The following is a 26554-nucleotide window of genomic DNA, read 5'->3' as shown; positions in this document are numbered from 1 at the left end:
CTGAAGCTACCTTTAATGTTGAGTGACTGGAAGCTTAGCTCACTACACTCTCCAAGTAGCTTGCCCAACACAGTTGAGCTGACATGGAACCCTAGAACACCTCCGACGAGTCAGTCATGAGGAAGTTAAAGTGTGTCTCTGCACCCTTTGACAGTAAAAGCCCACAAAGTGAAAGTCAGAGGTCAGAGCAGCATTAGTCACTTTTTACAGGTAGTCATAGGGAAGGCCAGGACTGAAATGTCACAGGGCCCTGCTCAAAGAGTAGCTATAGAACATTGGGGGGGCTGGATGTTGCCTGAGACCCCCTAACCCAGCGTCGGAAATACACGAGGGCAAAGGGCAAAACTGCCCCTAACAAATATCATTTTGCCCCTGATATCACTAGGAGAGGGGCAAAAAATGCCCCCGAACGTTCTAAACGAATAAATAAATGGAGCGCTTCTTCATCAGACCTGTGACTGCGAGACTGCGGTCAACTCAGCAGACACTTACATGTTAGTGCACCTATATGCTGACATTCACGGTAAACGCATTCAAACGGCGCAGATCGGGAGCGAGCGAAGGACTTTGAAAGTTAACGGAAAGATTAACGTGAGACAACATCCGGTTTCTTCAGACGAACATCCGGTTTTCAGAAGAAGATGACAACAAAGTATACATATTGCATAATGGAAATTAGATTAAATGAATTATATTCACATTAAGTACAAAACATGCTACCTGCATCTCGTGAGTTAAAGGGAAAATACAACTAAATTGTGCGTAAAGTGTCTTTATTCTTTGATTTGAGGGTTGCTAATGAATAATACATGACTGACAGTATTAAGATATTTACTAAGCAAAAACTCTGAACTGAATTTGTACCTTCAAATGGCACATTCTTTAAACTTTTAAGGTGCTATAAAAATGTTTTTCTCAAAAATTCCACACAATGACTAATGCATATGTTCAGGACAAAAATGGGTAATATCACAATATTTGAGGTGCTACAAAAATATCTTTCTCAATAATTCCATACAATGACTGATGTATATGTAATCAAGGCATCGTTGACTTAATAATTGTAAATAGTTGTTTAAAAAATGTAATAACAATAAATAACCACAAAGAAATAAGAATAAATTGAATATGATCGAAGAAAACACTTTGAATCTGTAGACTACTGCCTAATAGTCTTATTATTGCTATTTGATGACAATTGCTCATATACTGTAAGCCTAAATAAGTATATTTATTATTTTGAACAACGGTTAAATGTTATTTCACAAGTTTCAAAAAGTGTCAAAAAGTGTCCCCACCCCTGGAAACAACCAATCCACTGACAGGAATAGGAGAGCTGCTGAAAAATAAACATGTCAGTGGTGTTACTCAATGGTATATGTGTTCATGATTGAAAGTATAAATGTAATGAGTGGACACATTTGCACATCTTATAATTTGTCTTCATTTAATGGGTCTCCAAAATGCATTTCTTTTAGCTTAGTCATAAATTGTTCTTTTACATGTATAAAAATGCTGCAAAATTCTGATACAAACCACAAGTCCACTGCTATAACTCCCTGCATGCAGCCTGACAATAACAAATGTCCAAAGAATTATTTATGTCTTCAGACATAAAACGTCATATTGTAGAAATTGTTCATATGATTTTGCTATACTACAAACTGGTGCACTATTCCTCCATATACGCTTGTTATGTGGCTACATACCTGTCTCAAACTTGTGTCATGAGATGGAAGACCTGAATAACAGCCCACATGACCCTAGTTAGTTGCTCTACATTCAGATAATCTCATTTGGGTTGTGCGCAGAGCTGCTTTGCTTCAGAACCATTTCCCATTCAAGCAGCTTTGTGAGCAGAACAGACCTGTAATTTTCCTGTCAGTGGAAACTAGTCCATCTCTGCGATGTAGAGAACGAGACGTGAGCCATTCAAAGCTCTTTTCATTGAGTCACTGAAAACCCGGTGAGATGTATTGCTGTGGCATTTATTGGAATACGTAGAAAAATAGCTGAAGCTGATACGTTATACAGCTCTCAAAAACAGCAGTCAACTTTCCTTCAGAACACCGCTGTAGTGGTTTTTGAACCGTGTACACGCCAATGAAATGGTAGCACATAGCTGTCACTGGCTTATTTATTGGATCTACTGTGGATAACTGTGATTTATTTCTGTACAAATTAGGTTACTCAGGTCGTTTAACGCTGGTGCTAACAACTAATGCAACTACACCGGCTGTGAAGTTTGGTTATGAAGAGTGCTTCTCTGTCGCTCTAGAGGATCTTTCTTAAGCCTGGTCAGGGTTTGTTCAGGTCAGGGTATCTCAGCCTCTCATCTCTGCTGCTTTCATTTTATTTTTTAAAGTCACAAGTCTCTTGTGAGCCCCTCATGGAAGGGCAACTCTAAATCACTGGAACAGCCAATGCACTACAAGGTCCACTAAGTAGCTGTTCTGTTCTTTTTTTTCTTTTACTGTACTGAAAAATGTGTTCTTAAAACCTGTCAGTGTGTGTTTAGAGCACTGGTGTAGTGCTTCCCTCTGCTTTGAGTTTTCACCATGTCTGAATCACACCCTGAACACGTGTGATGAATGAGGGCAATCCGATCTGAAAAGTTGACTGAAAGTGGTAAAGCAGAACGTGGTCGAGGTCCATCTATGTACAGGTCTTCTTCATTTGGCTGGTCTGCATCAGATCATTGGGAGATTCATATATCATACGTAAGATCAGGTTAAAAAGACAAGCTTTTCTTATTTGTGTGGCGTTGTCACTAAAGCGACTTGAAGCAGGTCTGCTTTAGAGCAGGTAAAAAAAATAATAATCTACACCAAGCAAAATGCAAAAAATGTCATAATTTCTTCCATATCTTTCAATTTGAACTCTTACTCTTACTAAGCTTTGCCAGCTTCCTTAAGTTTTGTTTCACAATAGTCACGTGCTCGCCCACTGACCAATCACAGCGCACGCTGCACCTCACTGCAGAGCTGCACCTCAAAACTGAGCTGCACGTTAATGCTGACGTAGTTGTAGGCCAGCTAGCAGGCTCTGACACGTCAAAGAATACGCCCAACATGTCAAACTAAAGATCTGATTGGTTGAACACTATGACAATCAACAATATCGTCCCCATTCACTTAAACTGCACATGGATTCACTTGTGAGTCTGCAGGCCTCTGCCTCTGTTCTTACCTAGAGACACAGAGGTGAAATCTGATTGGATAAAAGCTCTACTTAAAACAAGCTGCACTGGAAGCAGAGCAACTGAGGAAGACAGTCGCTGTGCAATGAGAACATAAGATAATGGGGAAATATTTTAATAAATTATAATACATGTAGTGTATTTAAGAAAAATTATAAAATTATAAAATAGATATAACTTTGTGATTCTGTTTAGGCCAGCAGAGAAGGCCTTGCAGGCCCTGACGGCCCACCACTGCGGTTTTTTTGCTGAGAGCTGCTGCTTGAAACCGGGTTGATGAGAGAGTGAACCAGGACGAACCAAAACAATGAGCTGAAATACTCACCAGAGCTGAGAGCACTAATTCACTCTGTGAGCTTGTCACTACACATTACACACGTCATTTCATCCGTGGTTAAAATGAAAAGCTTTACTATCAATACTATCACGTAGGACTCCAAATAAAATTCTGAATGCAGGACTTGAACTTCTATTTGAGTATTGTTGCACTGAGGTATTGATGCTTTATTGAAGAATTTGGTTACTTATAGATACAGTACTGTGTAGAGAATATCTGCTCCGGCTCACAGGGTGAACTCAGCAGAAGTGCATTGATAGACAACAAAACGTCCTTGTGCACAGTTAATTCATTCTGACTGACACGGTTTGTGCTGTTTCTTCCTCAGTCTTCCTCAGCTGCTCTTCATGAAACTCAACCCTACTTGTTGCCGTGTCACTAAAAATAATTCTGCTGGCGAGATAATGTGACCTGAACCGCTGGAAGCTTTTTAATATGAAATAAGTGGAGGAAGTGTTGAGCTTGTATGAACATCATATTAAAACAGCAAATGGAAGAAGGTTTCAAAATGTAATAAAGGGCTGGATCTCTCTTTAGTTGAGCTGAATGGAGGCCACACATTTGTGCTTAAAACTGCATGTCTGATATGAGGATGCTTGGATGCTACATGTCAATGACACACTATGTAACATAAGCATTGCTTGTGTGGAATGAAAAGCTTCTAAAGCTTTGACTTTCCCTGTGGTGACTTGAGAAGATTTAAAACCACATTTCACCACAGTGTCTTACTTATTTATATGATTAAACACATGAAGAGAATCACATGGAAACGATTCAGAAGAGTCTTGTGCTGAAATAATAAGTATTAACCTTGTAAAGTTGTAAATATGTGCTAAAGATGTTGTGATTCATTCATGTTGACAACTCAATGCCACATTCCATAACAATCGCTAAAAACAAAGATTGCTGGGAACCTGGGATTTCTCTACCTTATACAGACTTATTCCTTCTGAGTAATGCAGTTGGAAGAATGTTAAAGACGATCTATTGATACATCAATGTCTTTAGACACTCAGAGCTGGTGTGAGACTCTGGCATTACAGACTTCCACACCGGCAGGAGACCAGAAATGCAGTCAATCGCTATTTTGTAAGAGAGTCTAACGCCATTTCCTGAAGAAATCCAATCCAAAAGCAACTTAAAAGGATGCAGCCTCCATAACAGTTTTATTTACTGATAAACAGCAGCACTGCTGGAGAATTGTCCCGCGTTGGTGGAGGTGTGGGCCTCTCTGAGTGTGCTCTTGTTTGTATTGCATTTTACAGGAAAGCATGCATGAATGCCGTCTCTTACATCCCCCTCACTTTTATTCTCATCATGAATATCAGTCTAAGAGTACAACCATAAATATGTATGTCTGACAACAACTGGATGGCTGCAGCATTCGCGGGGATCCTAATGGCCACATGCCCACACTTTATTCTGAAGGCTTTACCCTTTTTGGATGTTCAGGGTGTTATGCGATGAAACAAGCAGCTATGGGAAATCACTTAATCGTTGGGTGTGAAAGGGGATAATGAAAAAGTGGAAGAACATTAAGAGGAAAGCTGGTTAGATACACAGGGTGGTGGATGGAAAAAAGGAGGATGAGGTCAGTGCCATGGAAACTGTGTCATGGGTGCATGTAAATGTGAATCTTTGGCGGAGCTGATTAACCTTCTAGCACCTAAAACACCCCATAACGATCATGCTGACAACTGCAAGACATCCTTTATTCAAATGAGAAGTACATCATATTGGTACTATTTGTCTGCAGACTTATATGCTGCATCAATTGAAGGGTTTAGGTTTTGTTCATATGCATGAACTCTCTATAATATCTTATTAGTTTTCCATCACTGTTACAATTAACTAAACGACTCCCCTTATTCCCCGTCATGACTTAGGACTTGCCATCAATTTATCATACAGGTTGAAATATAATTTGGAGACTGGCTTACATTTGTGGGTTAACGTTATTTAGAAACTAACAATAAGTTCACTATAATATAATGCACACCAAGAATTTCAGCACTTTAGTGACATTTCCATGATATTTCTACTGTTGCTCAGTTTCAAAACACACATTCATAAGCTCAACATGATGAGTACTGCATGACTTATGAACATGCAGCTAAATCCTTCAGTGCCATTGCATCTTTAACACTGGTGCTATGTGCAGCACTGACTCCTTTCAGGGTTTTGTCCAACATGCTTCAGCTTATAGTAAGAACTTTCATAACCTTTCAGTAAGAAAATACAATAAAGGTGATTTTCATTGACTCTTAGTGTCAAACTCATTTCAAAGAGTTGAAGACAAAGATGATCAAGCTGCAGTCAGCTCAGCAGCTCACAGCAATCCCAGCCGTCAGCAGCAATAAACACGAGGTGTGATGTGAACTTGTTTCTCTAGGTGGGAAGTAGATACTTCACTATTAGTTTGTCTTTAGGACCATGATGTCAGAGATTACATAAAGACATCAACAGTAATGTAATGCACTCATTTGACTACATTCATATTTCCCAGTATTTTCTTTTTTTCCATCCTCTTCTCACTCAGTGTTGAGCAGCACTAACCGCTCAAAACTTCCAGCCTCGTTTTATTTCATTTCACCGTTTGTTTTTTAGCAGCATCCTATAATGTGTTTATTTTCCATTAGTTGCAAAACAACAAGAGTCAGCCTCTTGCGGATGGATCATTGTCTGCATATCATAGTGAACTGGTTAGTCAAGCATTACACCGACTTGTGCAGCTGTGCTAAATGCCTGAAGAAGACCTCGGCTACAAATTGACAATGTCAACAGAAACTGATCCGAGCTCTGTCTGAATCTCTGCTGCTCTGTGTCTCCCTCCTTCTGCTGCCCACTAACACCAGCTCCCACTATATGCACCCCATTCGCTCTAAACTTTGCCCTTAATTGAAAGCAATACTGGGCTCCTAGGCTCTAAAATGAATTTGTCCATGATTACTCATGCCCCGGCGCGTTGCGAGCACCGGGTAATGTCTACTTCATTGAATTAGGCTGCATCCTGTTCTCCTTCCCCTCTCCTCCATCTCCGACCTTGCCCGGGGGCGGCTATTGATTGAGGTGGTCTGGCTTTGGTATAAGGCTAGCGTTACCTATGGATCCAGACAGCCACGGCCTGGCCGGCAAATGCAGCGGAAGGGAAAACGTGAAGCGATTAGTCACTGCCTTAATACAGCTCATTTCTGCTGAAGGCAGCAGTATGGGGGAGTGCAAAGGTAAAGGAGAGGAAAGAGGAGACTAGCATGACTGCTAGAGCGCTTACCTCAATCACACACCTGGCTAATGGCTAAGAAGCTGTGTGCTGAATAGGCCAACTCACAAAAAGGCGCTGAACCTAGAAATCTACTACCCTCTTGAAGTTCCATTATGCAACTGCACCAGCTGCATGTGTAAAGACACGGGTTTATCTTTGGCTCATTAAAGATCACAAAATGCTTTGCACATTATAGTCAAGGCCATGAATTATCAAATTCTGGTTAAGGCCCTCAAAAGGCCAGTCCTGCTTGGACTCAGATGGAAAGTTTGAGTCCAACTCCTCGTTTTCATTTGCCTGTGTTGCTCCTTCTATTTCTGATGGCAACAGCTAGGGGAACACTGGGACATCAGGAAATACGCCTGTTTTCTGTCTTACCCAGAATGAGATGAGAGGATTGATAACGTCTGTGTATCCACTACAGAAATAGGTCAGCCTCAGGGGACTGCAAGCTCAGCCCAATCAAAGGTGAAAAATACCAGTGTGTACATCACAACTGTGGAAATGTGATGTACACACTGAACCTTCTTCTGAAGCTGATATGAAAAGGACTTCATCCACAATAGATCCCTGAGAAGACTATGTGGCATCCTCTTGCCTAAGAAGATCACAAAAAAGAAAACCTCTCTGAAACAAGGCAAAGGTGGCTGTGATGTGAGGGATCTCTCCAGGTCCAACGGAAAATTATCAAATTTTTTCATCTTCCAGTTTTTGACTGACTACTGAGGGAAGAGCTTTACAAACTTGTTAAGGCTCAAGATGTTGTCTAGAATATGGGGAGGAGGGGAGGAAGCTCAGCATGGATGTTTCTGTCCTGCAGAGAATGAAGATTATTAAAACCCTTAGATGCATAAGTGGGTCAAATGACCCGGTGAGGTTGTTTTCTTGAAATATCTTTGTAATGAAAAATTGTTATCATTTCATATTCCAGGTATTCCTCAAAAAACATGTTTTTGATATATTGCCATTTACATTTTTAACTTACCTTTTATACATTTTAAGAAATTGTAGTTTTTGTATTACTACCCCAAGCTTCCATAAGTGGGTCAAAAATGACCCGCATGCATTTTCTATGGAATCCAATGGGAACCTTTGATTCTTATCAACTGTGGCTGTCAGGAATAAATTAACTGTGGACCACACAGACTATATCAGAAGTGTCACCCCTCAGGAAGATTATTTTACACAGCAAGAGCTGATACGTGTAAGTATTATCTTCATATAATATTGTGTGTGTGTCTTTCATGACTGTTGTTATTATTATTTATCAATAAATTAGCCTACTTTATAACTAGCTAACACTAGCTAGCTAACTAAGATAGCTAACATTACAATATGTATTGTGTGTGTGCGTGTGTGTGTGCGTGTCATTCATGATTGTTGTGTGAAAGAGTATGTTATTATTATTTATCAACAAATTAGCCTACTTTATAACTAGCTAACACTAGCTAGCTAACTAAGTTAGCTAACATTACTATATGTAGTGTGTGTGTGTGTGTGTGTGTAAGTGTGTGTGTGTGAGTGTATTTATTTATATAGCTACATATTGATCTATTGAAAACATTACTGTTATGTTTCCTCATCCAAGGTGTCATGGCTGCTAGATACACAGCTGAAATGGTCCTACAGATGCTGGATGATGGAGAGGCAGTAACGGGGTTGGACTCCGAGTCTGAAATTTCTGATGATGAGGACCCAGACTATTGTCGCAAAGTCAACAATAGGTGTGGGAAATGCAATGTACCTGTGTGCAATGATCACAGCCAGAAACAGGTAGTTTGTCTGAACTGCATACAGTGATGAGACAAGAAGGCGAGAGAGGAACTGTCAATGACTGGACAGTTACACACATACATACACACAAACACACACACAGACAGACACACACACACAGACACACACACACACACACACAGACACACACACACGCACACAATGGATGTTCACATTTTTCTATTGCTGTTCTGGGTAATTTTCTTTTTCAAAAATGTTAAAAAGTGAAAAATAAAGATATTTCAAACATGAAATCATTCTTGTGTGGTCCTAAATATAATACTAAATATTATACAAGTGATTATTCTTAACCAAAATGACAAAAATGGCATAAAAACACATGTGTAGGGTCCAGTCACTCGTGCATCTAAGGGTTAATTAAGTAAGTAAATAAAGGAAACACTACTTTCTGCATTGGTACTGGATGTTCATCTTGAAATGAGAAGTTTTCATTATTGGATATTATTGGCATGCATAATGGGCTGCATGGTGTCTGGTTCATTCGTAACGTCTTCGTGTTCCAAACCAAGGTAGACACTTATCCACGGACCTACGTGGGGATCAGAAGATCTACGTCTTTTGTTGTGTATTAGTATGTGGATATGGAATCCCAGGATATTATTTGTTAAAAAGCTAACATTTAGCATATAAAGATGTTAAGATAGCAAGACACTGGGGCTGTGATCGAAATCACATATGATTCATACTTAGTATGATGTAAAGTTAGAGTATGTGGTGCGCTCCAGCTGCAGTATGTGAATTTGCGAGAAATGCTCGGATAGCAAGAATTTCTGACTATGCTATGTTACTGGACATACTCAACCTCCCCAAAATGCATTGCAACTCTTCAAACTGTCCAATAGCGTACCTCTGGGCCGGCGGTTGAAACAAGTAACCGTCAGAAACTATTACAAATGATGGAGAGTTGCTTGAAGATAGAGTTGAGTTTAGAGTTTAGAGGAAAAATGTAGGAGCTCACAAATATAATGTACTGAGAAACAAATGAAACCCTGAGATAAGATGAATGTTAATACATATCCAACATAAAACATCAAATCTACAGAAACTTGGACAGGTAATGTTGTGATCGATACAGTCATGTGATGCAGAGAAGACGCATTGCTTGAGTATACTACAGTGTGAAGAGCCTGCTGGTAATGGCATATTTAATGCTTCATCTAGTATGGCAGTATGCAGTACCTACTGGTTGAGCATGCAGTATGTTAGTCACAGATTCTGGGCGCTTTTGAGGAAGTGTCACTCCAAAACCTGCAGTGATTTATTTTCCATCACATGTAGAAAAGTGTTGAATCCAGTTACATGCACCATTTCTACCTACTGTTGTGACAAAGCAGTAATGGAATGTGTGCTTAAATGCAAACTGGGAATTCTTGATACTCTCAAATGTAAGCGTCACTAATTTCCATGAAGTTTCCATCAAGTACACAACTTCTCTCCACAACAGCTGGCCTGCAGAGTGCTCTGTCCCTATGGTGTCTGGCAGCTAGCAGACACTGGTGTGCCTTTTCACTGCAGGTGAGGATTTGAAAACAGAGAAGGGTTATGGAGAGTCTGGCACTGACTGCGTCCAGAGATTACAACTAATACCCCTGCCTCACTGGATTGTCTCTTCTCCGGCGGATCCAGGCATTCTCGACATACAGGACAATTCCTCAGTGCATTGATTTCTGTCATTTCCTCACTAATCCTGATGGCATCAGTGCGGGGAGAGAAGACCTCTTCCTGCCTGCTGAGAGGAAGCTTCCTGCCAAACGGAGAGGAGAAACGGCACAGCGCTCTCCGGCCATCTCTTTCTCTTTGCTTCCACGCTGGAGGAAACCTCTTCTGACGAGAGCAGTTGTTTGCAGGAGATGGACGTATGGCTAGAACGTGCCTCATTTTCCTGGACAGAACACGGCTCGCCATGAAAGATCGCTCTCCGTTTCCTTCCCCCAGCATCCCGCCTGTCCTTCGTCTCATTAGGCACACCTTGATTTCATTGTTATTCTCGGGTTTGTCAGATTTCTCCTGACAGCAAAATTTCTCCCAAAGGTGCTTTTTGCCTTTGTGTAAAAAATAGCCTTTGTGTTTAGAAACCTGCAGTCCATAATTGTGATCTTTAGGCATGCAGTTTCCATACAGTCTTGGGTTTGTTTATGCCGCAAATTGGAATCTTTGCAGGCTTTTGAGTGAGAAGTGAGCGAGGTTGCCCGCACAGAATCTGCCTAAAAATGGCTCTAATTGACGAGAAAGCTTCAAACTCTTTCGAAGGTCAGAAACGGCAGCCAGGTGTATTTACAAAGTAAATAATTGACAGAGATGAAGAGTGGGCTCTCTCTCCTGAGATGCTGACAGTCTGTGATGGAAGTTGCACAAAAGCAACAAGAATCTCAGATGAGAGAACAATGTCTTCCCCTCCCCTCCTCTCTCTCTCTGTTTACCTGAATGGACAGTTCATCTTGGCTAATGTCAGCTTTCCGCACTGTGGCAGCGCTTCCTTTATCGTCTGCTTCTCGTTATGTTCAGCTGGACGGCCATCTCTCCATGTGGAGCAGTGAGTGGAGAACAATCAGTCCCGGCAGTAGTGAATTTACCTTCACACATTCACACGTTACTATTCCTACTTTCTATCTTAGGATAATCTGTATAGGATGGCAAAGGTCACCCAGTTGCCAGAAGATTTTTTTAACATTTCTGCAAACAACGGAATATGTTGAATGTTGTTCTTAACCAAAACTATATTTCATGAATGTGTTTCTTATCAGCCTTGTATCTTGCTTGCTCCCTGGTATCACGATTGAAGAAACGCACCCCTGGTTAACTGAAACAAGCGTAGCGGCGAAGCGTAGCGGCGTAATGTGAAACGTAATGTGAAAAACACTGTCATGGGGCAGCAACTGCTTGGATTCAGCTCAAGAGCAGTTTGAACTCTCCACCCTGGTGTAATTCTAGTCGAAACAATGAAAAACCCACAAAGTAGAACTATTGTTGGTCTCCACATTACACCCAGCTGTGTTGTGTGAAGACAGGTGGTGTGTGTGACACACTGTGGCTCTGACGAGGTGGATATTGATGGCTGAGACCTCTGGGTCAGGAAGTGTCACACGGGGTGCTGCAGGCTTTCTGTCTTATCAACACTGCCTCTGAGACACAAAGGGTCATGATGAAGCAGAGATCTGGTTGGTGTTGTTATCTTTAACAGGAACCCACTTTCATTTAGATAAACCTGGATTTTTTGCTGACGCACAGGAAGAAGTCGGTTTTACATTTGTGGTTGTTGCCAAACCGAATAAATGAAGAACTGACAGTGTACAGAGACATCACTGCTATTCAACTGACAAGTGCAACTTTGTAGCACTTTTAATAGACCATACCATTATTGTGGATCATACCCCGTATGAGCAACACTCGGTTTTAGATTTGAGAATATGTGTCACTTCTCTGTGTGAATGCTGTTGTGATTACCAGCGTGCCCGATTATCATCCTGGATTCTATGAATATTGACATTAGACAGAAAAGCAAATATTATGCTGGTGCTGAGGACAGTGATACAGATGGTCAAGTAGCATCCCTAATGCAACAAAATCTGTATATATAATAATATAATGAAAAACACATTTATTGTCTAGCTTTTGTCTTGCAGTAGAGAGTGACAGCAGCAACATCAACTATTGGTGGTCGTCTGTGGAACTCCAGTGAACATTCAACCGATTTCTACTGCCATTGAGACTAGCAGTGCAAAAACACAAGGGCATAACAAAGCAGCAATCATTAAAAGATAACACTAGATTATTTTTATATATGGCATTATCTTTTCTAGTAGCAGTCGGAGAGCAACATATTTGAAATCACTCCGCAGTCTACACACTGTGTCTACTTTGTCACACGGAATCTGCACATTCCACGATTCTTCACAGAGACAAAAATATGTCTCTTATTGGTCACAAATGTCCTCTGTGGTCTGACTTTCAAAGGTAGCATCTGTTGTCTGTACATAATGATGCTAAACAGGAAGAGTTGGGGATCAGAATATAACACAAACACATTTGAAAACACAAACACAATAATCGCAGATAATGATCTGCGCTGGACTGAATCCATGACTGAAACATCCCCATTAAGCTCCTCCAGTCACACTGAGGACTGAAGACGGGCATAATGGAGCAGGGAGGAGAGCGGAGGCTGCACTGTACTGTGTGGATGTGCAGGTGCATTAAGCTCCCTGAACAAGGTTACCCAGAGTCATCCCATTACCTTACACAGGGACATATGTCTGAATGCTTTGTTCCTGAATCCATTAAGCTGCAGCATTGTGTGAGCGTATATTATAACAAGCTGACACCAAAAAGAAAAAAAGGGTTTTCTTCTGTATCTCTTCATCTTTCTGATGCATCTGTGCTCAGCTCTGGAACACCAGCCGAAGCCACAATAACTACATCAGAGAACACACAAGAAATGGACCAAAATGAATTCCGTCTTCTTACTTTTCAATCAGTAATCAGTTGGTGATTAATATTCATGAATGTGTAATCTGAAATCAGCCTGCTAATACATTTACCCAGTGATCTGCCCAGTGCAGAAGTTAATTGTGTTAACCGCTCAAAGTGTCTGTCAGCATCACGCTCAAAATGGCTGCCTCATTATCTCCTCCGAGATGTGGGTTGTCACTCAGCGTGGTCAATTACGGCGCTCCATCATCAACACATGAGAGAGGAGCCCGCCGGCCATAACAAGGCATGATCAGCGCCACACCGGTGTCACAGAAATAACAACGCACACACTGCGGGGATGAAATCTCACAAGGCTGCGGGGATCAGTCCTCGGTAACATTCCACACATGATTGGAAATGATTCTCATGAAGCAATGAGGAATGCACCATTTCCACGCTCAGAGCCACGTTAAATGTAATGACCAACATATGGGGAGAACACGCTAATTGGCTTTTTTTGTTCTTGAGTCGCTGGGATTCAAGTTGTTCACGTCATCACAGAGGGAACAGCCAAGGAAACCTTAACACTCCCTGTTTCATTCCCCAAATATCAATCAATCAAGAAGGTTCAGTAAACACAACTATATTTAGGAAATATAAATGATGATACTAAATAAATGGAAAGGTTGACTAAGTTTAGTGAAGTTGAAGGCTGGTAAGAAGTTTGTATTTAATTAAAGAAGAATATTTAGTGCAGTGTTTAATAGTTGCTCTTGGTGATTAGAGACATTTCTTCTTTAAAATAACAGAGAGTAGCATCAAGCTTTTAGTTGCGTTTCATCCTTTTCTTCCTGTGTTTCATCACACATCTAACGGTGTCAGCGGTAGCTGTGTGGGCCGCCGATGGTCTGCATGGTTCTGGAGCTGTGTTTTGTATTTGTCTTTATCATTTCTTTGTTTTTGGTAACTTATGTGATGCTTTTTTCTTCTTTATTTATGAATAAAAATATATTGAAAAATAATAAATAAAGCATAACTGACAATTGTTATAAGTCTACCCAACAATATAATTGAATGTCAGGTTTGAAAAAGTGTGAAATCTGGCTAAATTAAATCAAGAAAATGTGTCAAGCTTACGAATATGGAAAATATGCAGACAGAAAAATGAATGAATGATGGACTTAAGGGAGCAAACATAGCCTCCTGTGGATGTGGGTGCTGGGGTTAGGCTCCCATGGGTGCTGACTCATGTCACCTTCAACACAAGAAGCATCCATTCCGCTTCGTGAGCGATAGGAAGGAGCTGGCCAGAGCGGGCGCACATGTGAGTGGACAAATGCAGTCTGAAGAAACTGAAATGGCACTCAGCCTTAATCAGATAGTAAAACCGTGTGTGTGTGTGTGTGAGTGTGTTGATGTGTGGACTGAGTGAGACAACATGACGGAGACCGATAGGGAGGAAGACAGAGTGTGTTGACAGAAGGCCACTGGGGCTCCTGGCTTGCCATGGGCAGTCAGGAGGTCTGGTTGAAGCCACTGTCACAGTCCATTTCACAGCTGTCCGAGGTCACACACACACACACACACACACACACACACACACACACACACACACACACACACACACACACACACACACACACACACACACACACACACACACACACACACACACACACACACTGGATAAGGAGGCTATACACATGCCTAAATATAACCAAGCTCTCACTCTTCATTCACAATTCATCTGAGACTGGATCACCAACACACACGTTACAGCTTTGCAATTTTGGAATGGGTCTAATGGACTGAACATGAAGTAAACACTGTTTACACTCTAGTTCCCCCCAAAGGTAACGAGACAAGAACACATCTGGCCTCAAAATCATACAATATTGTAAGCTGTCTAGAAAAAAGCCACCAAGACCCGACATGTTTGTATACTTACAGCGTCTCATATAACAATAGATATAGAATATAGAATACAGTAGCAGCTAAGAGACCAAGCCAGAGCTAAAAGTAAGAAAGTGTTGGACCTACATTTGTCATCCAATGGGTTGGTGATGTTGCTCCTCATAACATGTTAACGTCACCCATTCTAAAAATGGTGTATTTGAATATTTCTACACTAAACAGTCTTGTAAATGCATAAATTGAGTCACATGGAGCTTTTAGCTGTAGTAATTGGTTTGTTGCAACTTCTCTTAGTGGCCTGAAAACCAATCACTACAGCTGAAAGCTCCATGTGACACCCTTGGCCCAATAGAAACCCTGCACAAAAGTTCAGAACTTGGGAACTGTAGTCTTTTGCCCTCTTAATGACATCATCGGACAATGAACAGGTGGGTCATGTCTGGTGCTGAAAAGACTGCTATGAGGACTAACATCATCACACATGAATATAAATGAGTTCACTGGATCCACAAGAGACTCAATTTATGCATTTCCAAGACTGTTTAGTATAGAAACATTCAAATACACCATTTTTAGAATTAGAGATGTAACACATTTATACTCATTTTGGATGAAGTGCTGCAATGTCGCATGACATTATAGATCTCAACAGGCAATTGTAAAGTATTCTCAGTAAAGTTGAATGCTTTGTTACAACCTGTATGGGGGTCAACTACAACAATGGGTAAAAAAAGATTGAATTTAGAAATGAAAATCATTCGTCATCTCAGTGAGTTTTGAATAAAACCAGTTTCAGCCTAGGATATAAACACGTCACTCTCAAGACTTCTAAGGTGAAAGCCTACTCACTTTGGAGGCTTGAAGAAACAACGGTATAATACTGTAAAGCTATTGAAGCTCACCAGGTATTCCAGGTTTTCCCAGAGGCAGAGGAAAAGTATAAAGAGTTGTAATTACTCCGGTCATGTCATGTGTATCTCAGCTCTGTGTCACTGGACCACAGAGAAGTGATTTCACACCTCGTCTCGTGTCCCACTGACCCGTCACTCTGCACGCCGCCGACCGTTAATCCCATCTGACTGTCCAACTGAGCGTGAAGAGATGAAAAACAAAATGCTCCTTCCACACATGACAAGTGGGTTCACCTCCTGCCCACCGTCACAGATACACAAGCAAAAACAAGCAAAGAAATAAACTCACACGCACACACACACCCAGATAACGGGCCTCTCCCACCTCTGTTGTCTCTCCACATGATGTGTTGTGAAGGACGGAGAGGACAAACACTGATCCAAGTTTGAATAACAAGAACTTTATGTTTTTTACTCCTTTTTAAGCAAAAGCAAGCTGTGTTGTTTACTCTCAATCAAAGGTTGTTCTGGGTTCCATGTTGTTCAGACTGTCACAGCCTGTACGTGATGCATTAGTTGTGTTACTTCAATGTGCTTTGTTGAATGATTTCATTTATTGTTTCTCAGAAAGGTGACGACAGTTAGCAGAAATATTACATTATAAGCTGTATACTGTGTACAAATATTCATTGAGGATGATCCCAGTGGTGGAGAGTTAGTACTCTGATAGTACCAGTACTCTAATGCAGCAGCCATTTTGGGCTAAAGAACGGGTATTGATTATATACAATATATATATATATATATATATATATATATATATATATATTCAAGAAGTCTAGTAGTAGCAACGTCTCTGTGTAGTCAACAACTGTCAAATCAAATAAAGAAAGTACACATCAATTATATTTTAACAATTATTATTCTCGGTTTTCAAATTGAACTGGATGGATTATAAATAATACATAGAAATACATAAATAAATGTTCTTCTCATTTCAAGTAAAATAATGTCTGGATCAAAGAATAACTGACATAACAGAAAGCTTTTGAAAAATGTGCATCTTAAAATAAAGTAATTCATTTTAGAAAAATTAATTTCACTGAATTGTCCTGCAGCTTTAAATTCAGTTCATTCAGATGTGAAGTGATGTCGACAAAAAAAGACAATATTATATTTTTCTCATCTTCTAACAACATAAATCAGTGAGCATGATCTTTATCTGTGGTTATTAAACCACTTGTTTCAGCTCTATTCTCTCTGGTAACATCACTGTTGGTCAGTGAATTCATGAGTTAGGATTCTGATCATATTGGGCTCTTAGATTTATTTTCTGTGACTTCATTTCAGACGTGAGTGGGAATGTTTGCTCAAAAGAGTTGTGCTTTGTCTCATAGTGACGCTTCACATTGCCACTTTTATTAATCGTCACGGTCTCTGAACATGTGAGACATTCAGGTTTTAAACTGTCCGTGGGAAGAATTAACCTGTAAGAGATGTGAAATAACTTCTCTGACTCACGTAATTATTCTCCTACTCTTCGTTCTCTCTCCTCGTCTCTCCCATTTGTTTGCATCTCACTCGATTCAGGAAACTTGTCAGAATACTCATATTTGATTGGCTGAGCTGCATCACGTGATGTGATTTGCACCGCTGAACAAGTGCCGTAAAGGCTGAAAAAGCTGCGCCAGTTAAAATAGAGGCGCTCTGTCAAAATGTAATAATTCTCAATTATCTATCAGTTTTAGCTCCTGGGTCCGGATACAACGCCGTCTGGGTCCGGATCCGGACCTGTTACGCCTGTTAGGGACCCTGCATTACACCATAGAAAGGTTCTCTGTAGAACCTCGCGAGGGCTCTGGGTGGAACCTTTCACAGATGGTTCAACGTATAACTCTTGGGCTCGAGATAGAAGCCTCTGAAAGCGTTCCAGGTGGAAGGTTTTATTAGGGACCAAAAATGGTTCTCCTATGGGGACAAGCCAAAGAACACTATACGGTTCTAGTTAGCACCTTTTCTTCTATTCTAGTATAGAATACACACCTCTCTCATCTTTCCTGAGCAGAAAACAGGCCCATTCTGCAAAAGTTGCACAAATTCACCAGCTTGATTATTGCAGTGTATGTGAATATAAAAGGGACCATTGTGCATAAGAGTACCTTTTACTTTTGATTCATTAAATTACACTTGGAAAAGAACAAGGATTCATGGGTGGGTGGGTTTGTATTTTGTATTTGTCGTATGGTTTAAGTTTGCCGAAGTGAAGCTGGCACGAGGAGGGTATCAACTAAGCTTTACTGTTGTATTAATATTGTATGTTGATTTTTCACTTTGTCTTACTGTCACACTGTCAATGTAATACTGATGCCTCTCAAGAACCAGGATAGCTCGGGGCAGTCTGTCAGACCCTGCTGCAGAGAAATAAAAGATGTTCTAAAGGGACACTGGTGCTCAAAAACACAGGTTACCGCCAAAATCAACACAAAATGAAACTTCCTCGTTGTAACTTTAACATAATAAAAAATAACCTTAACCTTGAACTTGATTCATGGCTTCATTACATACTAAAACCCTAATATATAGCACATTACACACTGCATTCAAATTAGCGTGTTAACACACAGAACGGAAAATACAACCTTCTTACAAGTGTGGAGATACAAGATAACTCAACCACTGACAGGCTGCCTGCCCAACGTAAAGGCATGAACACAAACACATGCAAACTGTCATGAGAGTGACACAAGACGGACCCTTTCTAGCCATAATCTTGACACCAGAGAGATCTTGGTCGTCAGTGATCAGCGTGAAACCTCTCTCCAGAGCAATTGGCAACAAAAACTCAGGGACCAGAGAAAGTGGAGCAACATCCTCGCTACGCCAAGCAACACACCTCCATCTGACAAATAAAGGCAAGTCTACAAGCAGCCAGTCATGCTACTGACACTGGACCGCTTCTCAGTGGTTGCACAATAAATGGAAACATACACAAAAAATGTGAATAAAGAGCCAAATAATGAAATCAATGCGCTAACCTCTGAAGACAAAATAGAGATGCTTGCTGCTAGTGTGAGCTACATTCAATAACAATGGCCTGGGTATGTGCAGGAGGCCAGTCCAGGGCCTATTTAATGGTAAACTTTAATTTGTATTAGTTAAAAACTATTTCAATTGGAATCAGCATTTCCAATCATATTGATGAGCATTTTCATGTCCTCTCTCCACTTTGTGGAAGGCTGAACAACACCCCTTAGCCGTGATATAATCACGACATGTTTAACTCTACAGCTGTTAGTTTGACGCATAGACACCATTGAGTAAGTTCATGCAAGCACAGTGGTCAAACTATGATAACAAGGCTTTTATTCCAGAAAAACTGACATTTTTGTAGATGAAAGGTTTTCTCCTGACGGCAGCAATATGTTGCCTCCATCTATAAATCTGGCACGTTAATAGCTTACACTGCATAGCTTCACATCTGGACACATTTCTGGATTTGTTTTCCCATCTGCACACCTGGTACTGGTGCTCACTCACTCGCACATATTGTTACATATTGTTATTGTATTGTAGAAAATATCAAACTACTTTACAATGTCAATAATGAACCTTTAAACTCAATAGATATTGTTTTACTGCAAATAACTTGATAGGAGAATTATCTGTTCTCTTTTAGATCGAGGAGATGCGGTCCTGAGGAGAGTCTGCAGTGCTCCTCTCCAGCTGCATACACTCCTTACAAACTCCACCTAGACTGTAGAGCAGCTTGTTGCAGCTTGTTGATCAGCAGCAAAAATAAAGGTCAGCAAATCACCCTCGCTACTGTTTGTAAAGCTTAAATACTGTGAGAGCACGATGGTAACTGAAGACCATACAGATGAGCAGTTTGATCACATCAGAGCTTCTCCCATATGGACGTAGGCGGTTGGGCGGTAAGAGGACACAGTTTGGTGGTCTTTTGGTGAATGTATCAACAAAAACATGTGATTGGATAAGCCATCTGTCAATCATACTGTAACCGAAGTGAATCAAGAGAAAAGAGAAAACATGTCTTCCATGTAGAAAAGCCGTTCGTGTCGTTCTTTGCTCTTCTTTCCATATAGAAATACTCTCCTGTTCAGATAGAACTGATGCTGTTGCCTTCGTGAGATTCTTGTTGCTTTTCAGACCAAATATTTCCAGTGAGATGAGTGAATGGTACGGTAAATCAGGGTACATACTTCAAGTATTTCCTCAGTGAGAAAAAAAGGAGCCAGAGCTAACACATATATAATTGGCAACTTCTGAATTGGAATAAAAACTGCAGCAATAGTGAAAGTATAAGCACTGGAAATCAGCACAAACTGAATTTTCAGGGGGTCAAATAGCTCTTTAAGTTTACCATTGTTGATAATCACTGATGCTATCTGACGAATTCAAGTACACTAATAACAGTTAGCCAGGCTAAACAATGCAGGATAACGTCGGCCCCCAAAGATATGAAGCTCTCGCGTCAGTTCAGACAGGAAGACTATACTCTTGCATGCATAAGACTGTAGTTTATTTCTCAAACATCTGCCATCACTCCTCACACATGCTCGCTCATTATTTCCTTGTTATTGTTTGGGGCTGTCAATCATGATATCAGCTGTTTAGATCAGCTGGTCTCTTCTATCCAATAGCACAAGGACACAATGACATCGTTGTCCTATCGTCATCTTGCTGCTGTCTCTTTAAATATGATCGTCTGTCTACCTTCAGTTCGTTCATGCTGCTGTTACGCAACCCTCCACCTCCCCATCTCCTCCCAGTCTTCATCGTCTTCATCAACTCATCATTCTATCAGCCTCATCAGCCACCACCACCACCAGTGTCTGGACTCCACGGGGGGGTCAGGGCAGACGCCTCTCCATGACAAATCTCCCTGTAGAGTCCAAGCGCCAAAGACTCTGTTCAAGACTTATCGTCCCACATCATCTGTTAGCAATAAACAATTGTCTTTTCTTCATCTGACTTGTCTCTCCTGATTGAACTTTAATTAGTGGCAAACATTGGTTCGTTATTTGATTTGACTTCTTTTTTTGGTTTTCAATTTTTTACGACGCTCCAAACCTAAAAACGTTGTGGGCTGAGGGGAGTGCAGGTCTCTTGTAGGGGAGCTGGGACCCCCTGTCTGTGCGATTACTACAACATGGTTGTTTATCATCACTAAAATACAGGGGGTGGTTCATCTCAGGCCACTCTCACTTAATCTGAGGTAAAAAGGATACTGAATAGAGTGAAGCTGTTACAGTTCATCGTTGTACTGGTTTTGTGATATTATAGCTGAGTGGTAAAATAAAAGACTGCAAGAGAGATATCTCCGGTCCCCAGTAGTCAGCCTATTACCAACGCACGCTGGCCTCCACGCTACATGAATTTGTGGCTGCTGAGGAGCTGCTGAGGAGCTGCTGAGGAGCTGCTGAGGAGCTGCTGAGGAGCTGTACCCACGCTGCCGTGCGCTTCTCTCTCCGAGCCTCTCACCTCGACACAACAAGCTGCAAATGAGTGTGGGATGAGTTTTGTTGGGAAAGTTTGTGATAAACGGCTGCGTGGGCAGAGTTGGAGGCGCTCTAAGTTGAACAATCATCGTCGGAGTAGATGTGTTGTTATGACTGACAGAGGCCAGCCTGTCTCTGGCTTTAGGCTCTCCACTCCAAACTGTTTGTCCATGGTTCTTTTTTAAAGGTGAAAAAGCAAACTTAAGATGAAGGTGGCGCAGTGTCAGAGCTTTGCTAAGTGATGTAATTCACACTGAGACTGCTCTTTAAGCTGCTCTTCTGCTCCTCTGGTTCAAATCACAACTCCATGTAGAAGAGCATGAATCTACAGTTAAGCCTGTTCAAGTCCAGTTTGATGGCCTGATGTTTAGTCCTTTTAGATTCATCTTTTTCATGCCGTTTACTTCTGTTGATGATGTTGAAAACCATTTCAGGGGTTTTCTCGTCAGATTTGTCTAATTGACTGAAGTGAATTCCCTTGGACAATTTGATAATATTGAATGATTAATAAATAGATTTTGGTGGATGTCAAACAACACGTTAAACCATTTGAACCCAATTTATTCTCTGAATCGTCATTTTGTCAATCTGAGGATAAACGTCCAGAATTGTCCTTAGAAATAATTTAGTTGGGTTCATTATCACATCTGCTGATTCATTGTAATCATCAGCTTTAGACAGTTGCTTCAGCATCAAGAGTAATCCATTGATTGCACTTCCGTGGTTAGAATGCAAACAGGAATAGAAGCTAGAAGCTAATTTGATTTGAATGACTTCTCATGGTGCAGATCCACCAAAATGCTAAAAATGTAGGTGAAGGTGTTGCCAAAAGCAAACTGTTCATACCTTCTGCTAGAAATCCTAAACTGCAATTTGACAAATTTTATGGATGAGAAAATTTCAGTTGTGCGACTCTACAGCCGTCATTAATGACACAAAAGTATAGTGAAGCAAGCAAGAAGAGATGAGTTTTTGATAAAACAGAGGCTCATAATGTCGTATAGATATGGTTCTTACATCCCTAGAACACCAGCACGCTTTTTTATCCATATTTACACACTATCGTCACGTCATATAGGTCTACTACAAATAAGTGTGTTGGAAGTCTGTAGAAACACAGGGGAAACAAACTATTCCAAATTGTTGTGTTTTTTTCTCTTTCTAGAAGATCGTTTTAGTACCACTGACTGACAAATGATGAGATGTGAGAATCCTCAAGCATTCTAGAGGTAATGTCACAGTTTGACATGCCGATCTCCAACACTATGACTGCACATCTCAGTCAACTGGGTTCAACACAGGCAGCCCATTTAGACTGACCATGACCTGACAACCTTCACAGCTGATTTGACACTGCATTATAACAGTGACCTGTTAAAAGAACACAGTGGGAAAAACGAGGTGAACTTGATAAGGATATTCATTTAAGGAAATGAATCCATTCATTTGCAGGCATGATATAGTCATTCCAGCTCATGAATTATTAATTTAAGTGAAGAATTAAGTAGCTTCAGCACAGGATTGATTATACCAAAGGTACAAATGACTAACTTGTGCTCCAGGAGAAACATTTTAACCTTGACACCTGCAGGGTTTTTTAAAAAACGGGGCCCAGTAGTTCTGTGACCCCACGGCCTGATAGGATCACTAATGCTGAACTGTGGCTACAGACCAGTGGCTCTGTGGCTGAGGCCAGTGATGAACAAGAAACATACATTTGTAGAGTTTCATAGCCTTCGTCTTTGTTTATTTCATTAATTGTTGTTGAAGCAACCAGCTAATAATAATAAGAGGTTGTTAGCTAGATGTAAGGAAAACTAAACTAAGTTGCAAACTGTTCATATATTTTCAACATTGCCTGTGATGCTGTTCACCTTTTTAACAATATATGCAAAAATATTTACAAAAAAATGTATTTCTTTGTATTCTTATATCAAAATTCAATAATCTTTTCTTCCTGTAAAACAAAATATAACCTGTGTTTACTTCAGGTAGTACCAACCAGTTTCAACCAATAATATCCTGACATTCATCCATCAATCAATCTGCAACTTTTAGCAACAAGGCAGATGTGTGTGGAGCCACAGTCCTCTGTACATCTGCATCGCGCTGCATTCAAAGCCCGCCCAATGAAATGGAATTTGATTTGATGGAATTTAACATATTCCGTTTCACTGTGGAGTACGTCACAGGACAGAAGATAAAAATGCTTCTTTTTCACTGGGACTGTAATGCAACTAACTTGCATGGAACTTTTCATTAGATCGCAGGACACAGAAAAACTACCATGACATTCAGTTGCAAACAAACAAGTTGCATTAAAAAGTGCACATGTAACCATGACTTGTAGACCAATCATGATGTGGTGGTCAAGAGGTTCATACAATGAAAACTGCATGCAGAAAGAAATTAAGGGGCCTTTATTGGCTTGGTTCATTCCACTACCACGTTCCTCTCTTTCATACATTAGCGACCTATGTAGTTCACACATTCTTCAACCCACACACATTGCAACCTTGTAGCATAACCTTTGTACTGCTGCTGAACTTACAGGACAGCAGGGTATTTCACTACTTTGTAAAATAAAGTGCATAGACTATTATGTCCTTGAGCAAGGCAGTGAACCCGGTCTGTGCAATCAGCTCACTGGTGTGAAGTGGACATAGGTGGACATAATGTCACCCTATAGAATGAAAGGACCATAATATGCTTGGTCTGTGTGAGGTAGATCGGCCTGTTAATTAATACCACTGACTCAATGTTAACTGGAACAGCTCCTGACATTTCTCTGTTTCCTCGTTTCTCCTTCTGATTTAAGCTGCCTGTTGCGGGGCCTCAGGAGGGCCATGTCAGCTGGTGACTGATGACATTTGGCTGCTGACAGCAGAGGTAAAAACAGGATGACTGGAGAAAAACAGACTTTCCTCCTGAATAATGTTATGTGAAAGTAGGTAATGTTTAACGCCATCAATGCCCAGTTTGATGCCGTTGCTTTTTCAACACCGTCAAAAGAAAAGAGAGAACAATGCTCTGCTGCTTTGTATGTTATTAAGTGTACAGTAGATACTGCAGGCAGGTGACTTCACTGTTTGCTAACAAGTGCTCCTGCATCTATCGTATTCGTAGCTTCACCTGGGCTGAATAGCCTTTTTGAGTGAAATTAACTGGAAGTAACTATGGGCATCATGACAAGAGCTGGTGGAATTCTCTGAATGCTGAGGGAAGTTTCAGTGCTTCCTTTCGTATCTCCTTTAGCATAGAGAACACGGAACCATCCTTTACCAAAGGAAATGAGGTAACGCCGTCCCACAATTCCTTTAAAGTAATTCAGTAAGTCCTGACCTCGAACACAGATTGGCTAATCATAGTGTAAAAAACACCGGTGGAGCTAACATTAGCAGAGTACGTCAGCACATCATTAGCATTAGCAATTCTACGCTATGCTAGCTACTAAAGATACTACTTACTGAATGTATTTTAATGATTGTAACAGTGAATAAAGAGCTACTCAGTTTTACAGGAACACTGCTGTTCCTTCATGTCATTGTCTTCTGTCTGGGTCTCCAGGTGATGTCACTTTGTCACTTTTACACTGTGATCTGTAGCTTTAGCTTCTGTCTTTATCTGTTTGACCTGTATCCTTGAAACACATGTTGTAGAGTCCACAACATGTGTTTAGAGTCTAGAGCCTTCTGTCTGCTTTTCTCTGAAAAGTGTTTTCGTTTTTCCAGAAATGAGGTAATGTTTCTTCAGGGAGTGCAGTTAGTGACAGTGTGGTCTCCATGGTAACATAGCTCTGACAGCTTGACGGAGTAGCAGCGAGGTTAGCCAAGGGTCAATTACGTAGCCTAGGGTAAGTGCAGTCAGATTCCGAGCATTTCAGCATCCTCATGAATTCTCCTTCACATCTTTCCTTGACCTCATGAATTTCCATCCAGTTTAAGGAAAAGTGTTACGTAGGTCGTCCTTTTTTAGTCAGCAGATCGTTTTTCTAGGTCCTTATCCGTCAAACATGCAATAGATCAAGCATGTGGACTCGACAAGTCTAATTCAGCCAGACTGCAGATAGAGCCTTTAGAGAACGCTGTCAAATACTGAATATTGAGAGCCCGCTGACTTTGTCCTTTCCCTGGACCCTGTTTTTGTGTTCAATACCAGATAGAGTTGTTTTTCTGGCAGTCAAACCACACATATTTTAACACAGTCTCAGCCCTAAACACTGGCCTTCTGCAGCACCTTTCAGGAAGCCGTTAAACATACCCTAACCAACTGCAGACAGCTGGTGAGCCTATTCATTAACTGATGGGATGCAGTTCATTTTTATTGGTGGTGGAGATTCATTTTGGAAAACATTTTCTCAAAGCAACCATTCATTTAACCAAGTGTTTGTGAAGTTTCTACTACGAGAAATCAGGCAGATTTGTCCTGAAAGAGCTCCCTTCACCGTTAAATATGATGTAACATCTATTGTCAATTCCTCATTTTCCACAGGAATTATCCCGTCCTATTTTAAACATGTCACTATCCAGCCTATATTAAAGAAACCCAACTTAGATCCGGCATTGCCCATATCAAAACTGCCTTTCCTGGCCAACCAACTAACTGCTGTACTGGAGAGGCACAACATGTACGACAAATTCTAGTCTGGGTTTCGCAAACAACACTACTGAAACCGCTCTCCTGAGGGTTTCAAATGACATTCTCATGTCTTCTGATGCAGGTGACTGATCTGTGTTAGTACATTCGACACTGTAGACCAGGGGTCGCCAATTGGCGGACTGCGGTCCGGATCCGGACCCAGACGCTATTGTAGCCGGACCCTGGACCTAAAACCGATTGATAATTGACAATTATTAAATTTTGACATAGCGCTTCTATTTTAACCGGCGCAGCTTATCCAGCATTTACGGCACTTGTTCAGCGGTGCAGGAAACACACCGATCAATGCGTTGTCAATCACATCACGTGATGCAGCTCAGCCAATCAAATATGGGTTTTCTGACAGGTTTCCTGACTCGAGTGAGATGTAGACACACCGTGACACACGGGGGAGAGACGAGGACATATATCGCAGAGCAGGACAAATATATTGTGTACCGTAAAAGTTGAATCACAGGACTTTCCCCAAAATGAGAGTTTGCCAGAGACCAGAGTCTGTAACCAAGAATGGACCGACACGTAAAGGCCAATTCTTCCCACGGACAGCTTAAAATCTTTGTCTCATTTGGAGCAAACGTACCCACTCACGTCTGACATGAAGACACAACA

At 40.9% G+C, this 26554-nt stretch overlaps 1 protein-coding gene across 1 annotated transcript in view; it reads right to left on the bottom strand.

Annotated features, from left to right (window-relative positions):
- The window catches only part of LOC142955279 (receptor-type tyrosine-protein phosphatase gamma-like), a 542528-nt gene that overhangs the window by 237208 nt on the left and 278766 nt on the right, over positions 1-26554 (bottom strand). The gene's annotated exons all lie outside the window — the stretch shown is intronic.

The sequence above is a fragment of the Anarhichas minor genome, unplaced genomic scaffold (assembly GCF_050575085.1).
Source record: "Anarhichas minor isolate MPS153535 unplaced genomic scaffold, ASM5057508v1 ptg000023l, whole genome shotgun sequence".
In the NCBI taxonomy this organism is placed as follows: Eukaryota; Metazoa; Chordata; class Actinopteri; order Perciformes; family Anarhichadidae; genus Anarhichas; species Anarhichas minor.
The sequence above is the reverse complement of the archived record's forward strand: the minus strand, read 5'-3'. Positions and strand labels throughout refer to the sequence as shown.